Below are 10,579 nucleotides of genomic sequence, written 5' to 3' on the forward strand. Positions count from 1 at the left end.
TGGATTGGGAGCATTAACAAGACAACCCTGAAAATTAAAGTGCAAACGCCTGGTGATATATCATCCCTCACCAGCTGTTCTCCGTTTGGAAGTCTCTCCAACAATCGCTGGGCAGGACCACAGGAAGTAACCATCTGTGGGCACCATGGCGACGGGGTTGGTGGATGGGTTCTAAGGCTGATGTGCTATCTGGAGCAAAAGAAGAGCGAGAGGGAGAGCGGAAATGGAGAGATGGACGGAAAGAAAAGGGAGGAGCCAGCGAGTATATTGCCTGGAAAAGAAAGAAACGAGCCCAGCAGAGACAAAGCCAGAATGGAGCTTCGACCCCGAGAGCCGAGAAGAGAGCAGAGAGGCCTTTGCACCTGCTCTGTGCAGCACACACACACTTCTGCTATCACACGTGTGCTGGCTGCAGGCCGATCAGGCTGGTCTGCTCTGGCTTTACCTTCCTCACGCGGCTGCCAAGTCCTCCTCCTGCTCCCCATTCAGCCTCTCTGGTGCCGCAAAAACAACATTAAAAAACCCCACAACCTTTCTGTCCTTTTGCAGAAACATCAGGCAAATCTTATTACAGACACACTTTAAGTGATTAGAACTTATGTGCATTGACCCGGGTCATAAACCGGCTGTGTACATGCACACAAACATGGAATCAGACTTTGCCTTGCCTTTCATACTGAACTTTGTTTTCCATGAAATAGATTCAAAACAGATTCATATACAGGGAAGTTGGCAGCATATATCTAACAGAACGTAATTAAATACAGGATTATTTGATAATTTCCACTCACTGATATGCAGGCGTCTGTTTAAAGCTATAGTACACTATGATAGCTATCCATTAGTGGTGCATGCTTGCCAGAAGAGGGAACTAGAGTGCCATCAAAGCAGCAGAGTCTCTTAATAAATATGAACTCTCTCCCTCACTCTCTCCCTCTCTTACACACACATACCACGCACACAGCAGGCAATGTACAGATATTCCTCCTTTTCTACAGCCTAAGTTACTTTTGGCGGACTAAAAGGTATAAGATGCCTATAGTAGTGTAAGTAAACTACATAAGAGAGGAGTTCTGTGTTGTACAAGATCAAGTAAGCAAGCTGTTATCACTCCCTCACTCCCTTGTCCACTCACAAACTCTGCTTCCTCTCCAGGCTCTCCGCTCAGTCCTGACATGTCACACACACACACACACACACACCCACACACACACACCACACACACACACACACACACACACACACACACACACACACACACACACACACACACACACACACACACACACACACACAGGCAAAGTGTTCCCCCTCCAGAGGAAAGAAGGCAGTAAACACAGGTTGACATTAGGAGCTAAGAGCGCCCTGCCAGCTCTCAATGGGGGTTAAGGGTTAATAATAGGCATGTGCATTCTCTTATAAGCTTGTACATACACGCGCTCTTACACACGCAGCTTGGATTCTAATTGTGACCGAGGGCCATTGTACATCAGCCAGTGACTGACATAAGATGACAGCGCTGATCCAGGCCCTGCCTCTGATCTGCTTTATCCCAGCATGCAGTTGTAGCGCTCATTGTCCCTTCAGCCTATGACACCTATTAGCTCTCATTAGCTTCCTGTGGTTCAACACGACGTGACTCTGACCTGTCAAAGCAACAACAACGAATGCATTTATCTGTGCTCGTCCACCAGCACACAGATCAGACCGGGACTTGTTCCATCCTTTTCTATGTCTAATTCATCCAAAGTGTCACGGCATGTTTACATCACTGTACATCACAGTGCATGACACAAAGACACACTATATTATACAAATACTGTGACTATGTCGGATTCATAACAATCTAAAAAATTCAATCTCATTTCTGGACCAAAGGTGAAGTATTTAGACACAGCCTCACTTCCTGTTTCATCAGATGTCAACAAGGTCAGGTACCAATAATGCTAACTGAATTATGACCTCACTTTCTGTTTGCATCACCAGTAAGGTGCTGACATCACAAACCTTCTCTTGTGCCCTCAGGATGTTGCTGAAAGGTCACAGGTAAAGTTGCATGTCCATACGCTTAAGCATTGCCCTCACTTCCTGTTTGCCGTGTTTACTTAATTGTTAGGAGTCTGAACCTTTTTGAGTACCTTCAGTGCATTGGCAAGAGGTAACGGGTGAAATTTCCCGTCAATAAGTACTAAGTATATGTAACATTTCATTGAAAAAGTCTCACTTCCTGTTTAGCGATGTTGGAAGTAGAAATTGGCATCTTTAGGTGTGTGTTCACTCCTTCGCCATATGGCTCAAAGGTTACGAACAGAAACAGACACTGGTTCACTTTTGCATTTGTGTACAGACTGGAATAGAGACGGCAGCAGAGTCTCAGCTCTCTTACTAAAGTACATCAGAATGTAAATACAGCAGTCCACTTCTCTTAGTCCCTGCTGATTTACACAGGAGAGGCTCTTACATAACAGCTGACGGTGGAAGTGACAGATTGGATCCAAACCCTCCCTCTTTTTCTCTTTTTTTTTTTTTTACCTTTAATTTGCTGCACCTGCCGTTTCAAACCAAACTCTTTCCCAATGCTTTTTACGACCTCCCGCCCCACTTGGTTCCTGGATTCTGTGGATGTTATCTGGGAGAAGTTTGCCTGGAGTCATTCACCTGAGCCTCCTCACCTGGACTCTGACAGGCCTGCTGGGACAGAGCGTCTGCCTGCTGAGGATAACGGTTGTTGAGGGCTGCAGGGAAAGTAACAAAAGCTGTTTTCTGTCATGATGACACATCTGAGAACGGCAACAACCTTAGGAATTTGGTGTGGAATGAGTCAAATGCCATCAGGTTTGAAGGCTTTTACATTTGGTCTAATAATGTTTCATGCAGGCAAAGAAGCTGAATATTAAAAACACTTTTCTAGGCTGTAGCATGTATAAAAATAGTTAGAATGCTTTTTTTCTCTCTGGACTTAATGGAATTTGTGAAATGGAACAGGATCAATTTCCAGCTCACTGGTCTTTATGTAATGTCAGTCATATCTCTTTTAGTCAGTGCCAGTTGATGTGCGTTTGATTAGTGGGACTGGAACCGTCAGCTATCAGAGATGACGTACTGCACTGAGCCCCTACCGCTCCAACCACCACCACAGCTTCCAGCCATGCACCTGTTCCCTCAGCTTGCTCTATCTCTCACTCAAACACACACACACGCACCCACACACACACACACACACGCGCACAAACACACACACACACACACACACACACACACACACACACTAACACACACACACACACACACACACTGGCGTCTGTGCGTGAGGTTTCAACTTGGCTTTTTCTCATTAAAGACTCAGTGAAATTTGACAGGTTTTGACAGTGAAGGCTTCGGTGTAGATCCTGCCATAGAGACAGATATCCGACAGCTTGATGATAACGGCTGCCTTATTGCAGAAACACAGGTGTCCCTCATGGCGAATGACAATAGGCAGCGCTGAGTGACGGACGGGTTTGATGAAAAGTTACACAAGTGGAACAAATGGAAAGTATACATGCTGGGACAAACACAGGAGGAGGATTGTGAACTTGTTTGAACTAGTATGAGGTCATTGTGAAATCAGCTCCAACTGTGCATTATTAAGAAAACTAATTTGTGGGCTTGAAGGATTACTTGTTTTTTAAGAGTTTAATAATGATTGAATACAACCTCAACTATTTCTCCACTCCCCCCTCCCCCTCTTTTGCACCCCCATCTCAACCCCCCCTCCCCCTTACGAGCTCCTTAGCGCTGCTTTTAATATTGCTTGAGTGTGCAGTCTTTTTAACGCGCTCTGGTGTTCGCTCCTCTCGTGTGCCCTCTGTCACCAGTAAACTTTCTGAAAAGCGAGCTTAACAGGCCGTGAAAGGGCGGCACAGATGGCTACATCCTAGGTGGTAATTATCAACCACTTCCTCTCAACAAAAAAAAGAGAAACAAGCGAAGGTGTTGCCGTCAGGTCAAGTGATGCCGCTGACACGTTCGTAGGCTCTCTGGCAGTGAGTTCAAACCGGCGATCGGGGAGGGGCCTTCTGGAGCGCAGACAGCACATTGACAGAGTCACAGGTCAAGCACAATCATAAGAGGATGATTTTTAGCTCCACTGCACATCTGCCACACAAAGATCTATATTAAAACCCAAATATGGCTGTTGTCTGGAAAATTTCGCTTTTATATGATTTTATCCTGCTTCTATCCTTGGCTTAGCTTGGCACCTCATCTTGTTTAACCAAAGTCCTTGAGAACTATTCTAATTACATTCTAAAGAGTTGGGTTTGGTCGTGTAATGTACAGTAGACAGGCAATAAGAGCCAATTAGTGTGAAAGTGTTTCAGTCAGCACTAGGTGATGGTAATGGGTGCATTTATGCACACTCTAAACAAGTACAGGGCCGCTTGTGAAGAGCTTAACCATTTATTTTGCTGTAGATCTATTAAAATCGAAGGCGACAGCTAATTGGAATCCTCTTTAATTTGGGGGAAATTTAATACTCTACAAGGTGATAGGCAAGGCTCCCCCTACCTCCCTACGAGCCGCCCGCTGCATGCAAAAATATGTAAATGCTGCCCGTATTAGAATCTTTGTCTGGTTGTCATTCTCACATGGGGCACATCAAAGCCATATGACCTGATTTTGCACCTGCTGTTTAATTAAATTTACAAGACAGACACAGTCTCCACTCCCGGTGATATACAAATCTGGCTTTATTACCCCGGCACTGTAATTTACATGGCAATTTACTGCTGGGCGGTAATGGCGCCTGCCAAAGTGCTCCCTCTGAAAAGATACACAAACATGCACAACAACAAGTTATCCCATTTCGCTTCCTGAAGATGGGACCAAGAATGCCAAAAGCGTGCTAGAATGTATCCGAGGCGTCCGTGTTGGAGCGAGCAGAAGTGCTCATCGGTTACTACAGTCAACCAGGTGTAAATGGAAACTGCAATAAGAAGTAGTTTATGTTAAAAATCCAGCATAAAACATCTCAATCATGCCACAAATGAAATGAATGAATGAAATGAAATTCTACTTCTCACACTTATGTTATGTATGGAAATATGTTTTACATGTTTGTGTTTCACATTTGGTTGTTGTTTGTGATTTTGCTGCATCTCCTAAGCTGATATACAACGTTACAAAACTCAATCAACAATGAGCTTCTAACTATTCTGTCACATGCCACAGTATCACTTTCCAGTTGTGATAAGAAACCTTTCCTGACAACACTTCAATGTCGGATATCTACTCAGTTACATACTTCACATACACCTTCCTTTTGCCATCCTGTTATGATTTCATTTAAATGTAGTTTAATTTCATTTAAACACACCTTCGTACTACTTCCATCTAAACCCAGAACACAGAGGAACACAGCCTGTATATACATTGACCCATTGAGTTTGTATAGGTTACATGTTAACAGACACTTGCCAGTTTACACAACCAGCAGACACAGAGAAACATTAACATCCCATTGGAGTTGTGGTTTGGGTCCAGTACACCCAACCCTGCATGCAAAGGTCGACTGCAAGGTTTTGAGTTTACTGCTGATTCAGTACTCACACCTGGTTATGAAGTTTGAGCCCAGTGGATTTCAAAACTTCAGACTCTTGACTCACAAAAGTCTTTATCCTTATGAAGCTGACCCAGATAGGTTCTTGCAGCTGTTTGTCTCCATGAATACGAGCTGGGTGCATCACTTCCAACCAGTGTTAAAAACAACAGTCAAAAACAGCAAAAACATATGTGATCTCCTCCCAAAAAAAAGGTAAAAGTGTGTCATCAGCTGTACGAGACATGGCCTCTGTTATTTGAGATGCTGAGTGTATCATTATAGAAGATCTCCCAAAGGGCCGCATGATTACTGGAGCATATCCTACACTTCTGAGGAAACCTAAAGAAGGAAAAATATTCCCAGTTGTTTTTTTTAATGATGTGAAACTGGGATAAAACACCTCCTGCATCAAGGTGTCAAGTTTGAAATGAAGTTGTGACAAATAACGACAACACCTCTGAATTAGATTGCTCAATGCCAGGCTGAGAACTTATCAGTCAACCTCTGCATGGTTGATTTCTGAGCTATCGACAGTCCTTTTATAGCACAGGTGTAAAATGATGAAGGCCTCTATTCAATGATTCCTCCCTGGATCATGTCCAACCTGTCCACAAAGTTTTCAGGTAGGTAGTAAGTATCTCATAGAGAAATGTAAAGCAATGTCGCCTAGATGCTCAAACGAAAATGTTTAACAGTCTGTGGGGTCGGTGTGCAGACTGTGAAACCAAATTCAATCATTCTTTGCAAGTGAATTTTCAAAACTGAAAAAAGTGTGGATAACTGTGTGACAGCAGAACAGCTGAGTTGTCAGTAGCACCGTAGACGACGTCTCTGTTGAGAGGCTGGTGCAGGTTGATGAGCCCTGCACACGATTTAGTAGATTATAAAAAGCCTCTAGTTTCTCTCTCCTCCAGAAGATGTCATGCACCCACAATTACCCCTCCTTCTTTAAAAACACTTTCCAAAAACCATTATGGATACACTAGTTTCCAAAATAGAGTGAGACTCAACCCAAAGGGACCAGAGGATAGGATCATTCGACCACCAACATGGACAGCAGCATGATGCACCAGTAACACACCATGTGAAACACACCATGTGAAATACACGTGGGCTGATACACCCACAGTATTATAGCTATCAGGCAAGCAACAAAACAGAACTGACCATAGAGTTGTTCTAGTTACAAGGGCATCCCGTTTTCCCCTTTGAAAGAGCACTGAGTCCTCACTGCAAGGCTTTTCCGACTCAAAAGGACCAAGGTGTGAACACAGCCGGAGAAGATGAAATCTTTTAGCCGCCAAAAGCACAACAGACAATTCATTGCACCATTTGTAAAAAGAAAAAAAGATTACAGCACAAAATACCACCTCCTAAATTGCAGATGTGTAGATGTGCTCGTGGAAAGTGAAGACTATTTCCTGTATTTCAAGCTGTTCTAAATTATGCATTAAAACTTGATTTGGTTTAATGCATGAATATATGTGTGTCATGTACTGGAGGTTTGGTTCTAGTGGTCAAGAAAAGCTGCACCTTATTACATGTGGAGGTCAGCATGCATGCATATGAGTCGGCGCTTAGATTTGCGATTGCATGTGAATCTGAGACCTGCCCCTGGTTGCAGCAGAGTGTGCATCTCAGGCAATCCATAATAGATGATGAAATTTGGCAAGCCGTCCTGCCTTATGGTCCTTTCCTCCTCCTGCAGCTGCTTGTTTTCCCAGAACTCATCTGTGCTGCTGACCAAGTTCCGTGTGTATGTGTGTGTATCAGAGAGAGAGAGAGACAGAGAGAAAGAGAGAGAGAGCTGTGTCCGTATGTCACTGTCGCTGCCCACAAGCGCTCCACGAGCATCTTTCCATTCTTCAATATGTCAGACTTGAATATGAAAACAGGCAACTTTTTCATCACTCAACCACCCTGTGCACATATGGCCACCAAGCTGATGGTGAATGTCAAAGTTGAGTGGAAAGGCCAAGAAGCCACGACAAAGTGATGAAGCATCCATGGCTCGAAATTCAATCCAAACCATTAGTAAAGTCCAGATCACAGACTGGTTTGACTTTTGTCCGTCCAAAGTGTGAGTTTTGCAGAACTATTCAACCAAACAAAACTGTGAGAAATCAGAGAGTGAAGAAAAGGATGGAAGGAATCTGAAGGAAACATTCTTTGTAGTGGGGATCTAAGTGCTCATTACTGATATGAATGATCTGGCCAAAGGGTTTTGGAACGTTACTCCCATGTGGGTAACTTGCTCACATGTTGTCGAGGATGATGTATTATTATAGTTTATGAAACATTATTAGTGAGTAGGGTGGCCCCAAGCCATCAATTGTTTGAAAGACACCGACTCAAAAAGTTTCTCCCTTTCTAGTACAAATGCGTGCATACAAACAGCGGCGAGCAGCGTGTCGTGATTGATGGGATAGGTTGGACTGGTAAGGTGGGTTGCCGGTGTACAGGCAGCTGCAACAGCAGCTGTTTCCTCCAAGCACGAGGAGAGCAGAGAGAAAGCGTGTGATAGAGAGAGAGAGGAAAAGAAAGAGAGAAAGGTCGAACAGAAAGTGATGGGAGGGCAGAAGGAGGGAGAAGTGAAAAAGCAAGTCTACCTTCCACTTGCCCTTCAGGCAGACCAGGTGTCTGTAGCTCCATGCTGAGTCCTACCACAGAACCTGGCACGGCTGCTCTCAAACAGGTCCTCCTCATCGTTCTCCTCTTCCCCAAGGATGCCTGCAATTAACACACAGAGAGAGTGCACAGAGTAGAGAAAACATGCTGAAAATGACAATGCCCCAAGCCACAGCACATGGAGAGGAAAAGACAAAGAAGAAGAGAGAAAGTGAGAGAGATGAAGGAAACAAAAGGAGGGGGGAAGGGGAGGGGGGGCAGAGAGACACACCGGAGATCTTGTTTTTATAAAGGTGCAGGTGCAGGATTTGAGTGACTGCCAGGTTGCACTCTCCTTTTGGTTCCATATTAACGTTGTCAGCTTTTTACCTCCCTTATTCTCACCTGCGCTGCTCTATTACCTCGCCGTGTTCTGCTGTTCACTCATTTTGCAGTGCTCCCTGCACTGCAAACAGAGCTGGAGAAAAGTTTGTCAAACTTTTACTTTTCCTTGCTTTGTCAATTTCCAAAAGGTTTCTGCCGTTGTAAAATCAACAAATAACACAAAGCGAACACCTAGATGAATACATAAGTATGTGTCCTGCCTGTATGAGTCATGTCACTCATTTCTGCTGTGTCAGCTGAAGGGGGTGCTGTGACATTGTGAATAATTGGACACCTATGTGACATGACAACTGCAAGAGACATAACAGGAAGTCGACACTCATGTGAGTCAGGTGCTACATCTCACAGCGAGGAGAGCTTAGAAAAAGAATTTCAGTCAAATCCTTTTTTTATTATCTTAAATCAGACAAAAGCTTTTATACAGCTGTTACTAAATGTGCTGCTGAATCAACAGACATAAATTTACCAATATTAGAAATGTCATTGATGCTTTGTCCTGTGGATCCCCCTCCAAACCTGCTTAGCTGTTTGATGTGATATATGATGGTTTCCCAGCAGCATCGTGTCTGAATACTCTATGCGGGGAAAACAATCATATACCCAGCACCTGTTTGCACCCTCAAAGAAGAGCAGCTGGTTGTTCAGAGACACCTAAACATGGGCCCTTTGAAAATTGAAACACACTGCCCTGATCATGTTAAATACACTGTGTGTGGATATACAGTATATGTGTGTGTGTGTGAGCCTGAGTCTGTCTGTCTGTATATGCATGTGTTACACCCCCAAACCCCAGATTCTACACTTGTACACAAGCTGCTGTGAGAACTGCAATACTTATCTATGTAATTAAGCTTTCACGTAACATTACTTATTGTTGTCCCTACAGATGTTTGCCTTCATTCTGCTATAGCTACAAGCAATTTTTAATCGGTGAGACAGATGTCTCATGACAAAAGTAAACCTTTAAAACCGCTCAAAGACACACACATACACATATACACACACACACACACACACACACACACACACACACACACACACACACACACACACACACATTCCATAACTCAATTATTAGGGTACTTAAATTAGGAATCTACTAGTGTTGCAATCTATAAATCCTTATTCAGTCCACTGTTATTTTAAATGTAAGAAAGAATAATGTTTATCTTGATTATTATCATTAACAAATCTACATCTGATCCTAACATCTAATTGTATCTGCGTACAAGCGACTCTCATTTATGTTTACTAGCACATTCTATTTTTTCCGAATTGATTAAAAGTATTCCGGCTCTCTATGAGCTATGAGACTATGCATGATAGAAGCTGAGTTTGGAGAGGAAAAGTTTCACAGATGGCCAAATGTCACTAATTAGTTTGAACTCTGAATTTTTGATGAAGCCAGTTGGTGTGGTGGGGCGGTGGTGTTGGCAGGGGGCAGCGGGAAGAAGGGGAATTGATGGGCTGTGCCTCAAAATGTAAATTAAACAAAAGGCGGGAGTTCACATGACAGCTTTGGAGGGGCAGGGCAGGAGGCTTCTGATATTCTGTGCGAGAAGGAGAACAAGTGGAGCACAGTGCACCAAACATTGGCACATGGCGAACAGCTCGGAGGCAGCAGAAGCAAAATAACTTCTGTTCTAGGGAACAACAAAGGAGGAACAAACAGCGTGGCCCACAACTTTTTGGTCCTTATTATTCTGTGATTTCGTAATCAAGAGGATGGGATCTGATCTACAAACCATGGACAGCTGGTTCATTTCCACCACCGGGCCTTGTGGGAGATGTAGTTTCTTCTCTCAACGACATATGCAAATCCCAACTGTCCCTCCCCTCTCTCTCCATAATTGCCGACTTTTCAGTAACAGAAGGAGGCCCATTTGAGTGTGTGTGTGTGTGTGTCCATGTGTGAGTGTGTGTGCGCGTGTGCATGTGGATCCTTTACTCTCGTCAGGGTCCAGCCTTATTTCAAAGAATAAATAA

Source organism: Genypterus blacodes, unplaced genomic scaffold (assembly GCF_046128005.1).
Source record: "Genypterus blacodes isolate CSIRO-AG114 ecotype Tasmania unplaced genomic scaffold, CSIRO-AGI_Gbla_v1 ptg000147l_1, whole genome shotgun sequence".
Classification (NCBI taxonomy): Eukaryota; Metazoa; Chordata; class Actinopteri; order Ophidiiformes; family Ophidiidae; genus Genypterus; species Genypterus blacodes.